Source organism: Phyllostomus discolor, chromosome 11 (assembly GCF_004126475.2).
Source record: "Phyllostomus discolor isolate MPI-MPIP mPhyDis1 chromosome 11, mPhyDis1.pri.v3, whole genome shotgun sequence".
NCBI classification, from domain to species: domain Eukaryota; kingdom Metazoa; phylum Chordata; class Mammalia; order Chiroptera; family Phyllostomidae; genus Phyllostomus; species Phyllostomus discolor.
Window position 1 is genome coordinate 89411795 of NC_040913.2, and position 3981 is coordinate 89415775.

Genomic DNA, 3981 nt, shown 5'->3' on the forward strand with positions numbered 1-3981 from the left:
CCCGCCCCTGGATCCTGGTCTCTTGTGTCTAGGGCACTTGACCAACTCCCTCCTCATATTACAATCCCCTGTGAATTTTGCACCTGTTTTACTTTAAATTCTCGAGAAATGAATTGTTCCTTATACAGGGTCGGGCAGAAGTAAGCTTGCTTGAGGGTGGTGGGTGGTGGGTAGTGTACATGGGTATCTCACATGTGATGGGCAGCAATTTGAACATGTCACCTAAAATGTCATATGATGTGCTTGAGTGCTGATACTGTTATGTTACAGAATTGCATGCTTATGATTTTTTAATAAAAGATTTTATAGTAAACTAGGGATGTTATTTGTGCTGGGCCCTGTATATTTTATATTAGTGTCAATTTTATATGTTGCAGAAAGGTTACATGCATTATATATTTTTTAGTTTAAATTACATCTTAAGATTTTTTAATTATGACAATATTGTGAAAGCTTTAATATAAAAAGCATGAAAATATTCTAGGAAACTAAACACGGGAATACAAACTTGAGATCTAGTTCGATAGTTCTCTGTTCTCTCTCTTATACCAGATTTCCCAGATTCATCAAGTTCTCCAGTAAGTTTACAATTCTTTACCTTTTTCAGGCCGGGGTCATGTCAGAGTTATTATTCATTCCATATCAATGAGTGTTGGCATTTTGATTATTACACATGGCCACAAGTGTTGTCGAACTTAACACTAGTCATTCCCAATTGAACAAAAAAGCATAATACAAATATTCTGCGTCCTGGAGTAGATCTGGCTTTATTACGAAGTATGTGTACTCTGCTCTACCCACCGTCCTTCCTGATGAGAATGTGTGTATTTGAATGGCGCACCTCTGCTCCGGCAGAGGGCGGGGCGGAACCGCACTGTGGGGGCTTCCTTGCTCCTCATCTCCAAAAGTCCCGTCTCTCCCTCGATGTCTCCCTTGACACCATGCACTTTTAAAGATGCTGGTTGAAAGATGCATCCTTTCCCCACGTCCAATCTCCAAACTCTTAAAATCAGCAGTGCGATATTAATTAAAGTAAAAGGCAACACACTTTCTGTCCCTTTCTGAAACATAATCTTAAATATAACAAGAAAATGGAAATTGGACATGGTGCTCTTTTCTCCTTATGCCTTATTTTGAAAGCCCAAGGGAATAAGATTTTTATTTGTGTTATTTGAGCACATTGGTGGGTCAAATCTATTTCCTGAAATCGGAGGAGCAAAACAAAGGCCTTCGTTTTTCAGCTGTGCAGGAGGGTTCAAGGTCGAAGGTCTGAGGCAGCGCTCCTCTGCTGGGGTCAGATCGCCTCTAAGCCTCCAGTTGTCTACACCCCGGCATTGAGTAGAGACGCTACATCCACAGCTGAAGCGTCCCTTTGAAACACAGCAAATGATGCAAAGCAACCATTGGCAACGCAGCAAGAAAGAGAAGGGGCCTGCTTGTGGTGTCTTCTCTGTTCCGCTCTGGCCCAAGGGATAGCCATTAAAATATTCTCACAGTGAAAAGAGACATTGATTTATAATCAAGGCATGCTCCACACGCCAAGCCACATTGCAAGACACACGTCCCTGCACGGGGCTGGAGTGGCGCCACGGCCACAGTGGCGGTGGGCTCTGTCCTCTTGGCCTCACAGGTCTACATGCCGGTGCGGGGTTGGCTCCCAGCACAACACACACACCACACACACACACCCCGTGGGGTCTCCCCGCTTAATTATGGCTCCTGTTCCCAGCATATGCCTTCATACTGTCAACAGAAGGAAAAAGCTACTTCCATTTGGACCCAATTGAATGTCTTTAAAATATTCAAAAGTGCTTTTTTTTTTACAATAACATATGGCCATGTACGATAGTTTTCCATTTTTTTCGAACAGTATCTATCCTAAGGATAAATTATATATTCCAAGATTAAATTAAGTGGGGAAGGGTCCTGCTGTTAGAGAAAAATGTTTCTGTGCTTCTGCTTGGCTTTCTATATTACTGTTCTTAAATCTTTAAAAACTTAAATAACCCTATGATAAATTTAGGGAGATGAAAAATTGCATGGGCCTCTATCATAATGGGTTTTAGTATATTAAAAAGTCACATTAAACCCATGATCGGATAAACTAAAATAATAGAACCAGACTTTAGGTGGCATCAATACTGCCGCGTGCATCATCCAACAACGTTTTTGGGTTTTCAGTTACTACGTGAATCCCGTCCCGTCTCCTTTCCTGCCTTAGCAGTGGACAAAGGTTTGACATCTGCTATCGTCCTCGTCTCTGAGTAATAAAGGACAACCATCTTTCTCCTTCCTCTTCCATATTCACAACACTGTGCATCTACATTTTATTTTCAAATGTGCAATGCCCTGCCACAACCGTGACCTCAGATCTTACAGCCATCAAGAGGGCGGAACTCATTAGATGTGATACCATGCCCTGACTTTGGATCTAAAGCTGTTCCCTGCAGGTAGCTGCTTCCAACCTATACCTTCTGGAAACACACAGCTAGGCCAGCTCCGCCCTTTGTGCTCTCCCTCAGGGCAGCAAGTTTACTTCCCTCAAGGCACCAGTGGCAACTTGCAATGATCTTATTTAAATATTCATCTGCTCATTTGTTTTCCATCCTGCTCGCCAGAACCTGTGATCTGTGTGGTGCCTGCGTCCTCAGAATAGGCCCTGGCTACCCTAAACCGATGGGTGTGGCTAAGGAAGGTCTGTGTCTTGTCTAAGGTCAGACCATGGGCTCCTGTCAAAATCATAACTAGAAGAAATAACCATGGGGATGGCAGTCTGGCGCACTCCTCCCCCACGGCTTCCGTGTGCGATGGGCAGGAGGACAGCTAGGGATTAAGGAGCAGCCTCTCGCAGCCTGGGGTCATGCTAATGACCCCTGCCCAAAAGTTAGATCTAGGGTAGTCACGATCGGCCAACAGACAGGACAGGTCATAACACATCATTTCAAACATATGCATGTTTCGGTAGACATGTCATTTTTCTTTTGCAATTGTTCCTCTGTGTTTCCACCCGCGCCTGCCACCGCGGATCGCAGGCGGGAGCAAAGCAAGAGTCGGAAGGTCCTTTGAGAAGTCGCCGCACCCTTTGTCTGCCCTACTGTCAGTGCCCCGCTGTGCTGGAGAGAGAGCAAAGTGGAAACGAACATTCCACACCGGTCTATCTCCCTGCATATGTGAACATGAACTACATCTCTATGCTATAGGATACATCTTACAGTATTTATGGAAAATTACTCATGGCAGCAATTATGCCCTAAAGAATATCCTAGGGACTGAAGGAACAAAGGCAACACTCCGGGCAAACTTCTTACTTTTACAGGTGATCTTGCTCAGGTAGTAGAAGAACATGCTTTAGAAGGCTGAATGCCGTTTCCTTAAACATGCTAAATAATAGCCTGGCTAGATGTGAGACATTCTTCATTTGTTTCTTGTCAATGTTCTATTTTATTTCACATGAAATGATTTAGAATATTAATTGGATAGATGCAATTATTTTGCCATAATGCTTAAAGATTATATCCATGAGTCATTTAACAGGATTATTTTGAAAATAAATGAAATCTAATCAGATTGCTCATTTTGATATACGGTGCCCTATATGATAATTTTAAAAAGCAAAACTTATATAAGCCTACTCTCATGGAGAAAACAGGCATTCAACAAAAAATATAATAAAAGTTTTCTTTGGTAATGAACATGAACTGAACCATTTTTTCACATAACATTTCATCAGTTTTCATGGGCTTCTGATGAGAGGACAGATATACATCTCGTCTATAAAAACACTTTTTCCACTGAATCCAAATCAGGCTTCATCCTGTGCCCCCCTCCCAGCCTTGACCCCCAAACAGATAGTCCCACGTGGGTGGGCAAGCCCTTTGAGAGACGACAATGGGGAATGGAACTCAGCACAAAATAGGCATTATGGAATCCATTAAAGGCCTGCTGTCCGTTCGTCACAGAAAATGAAACGCAAATACTGGC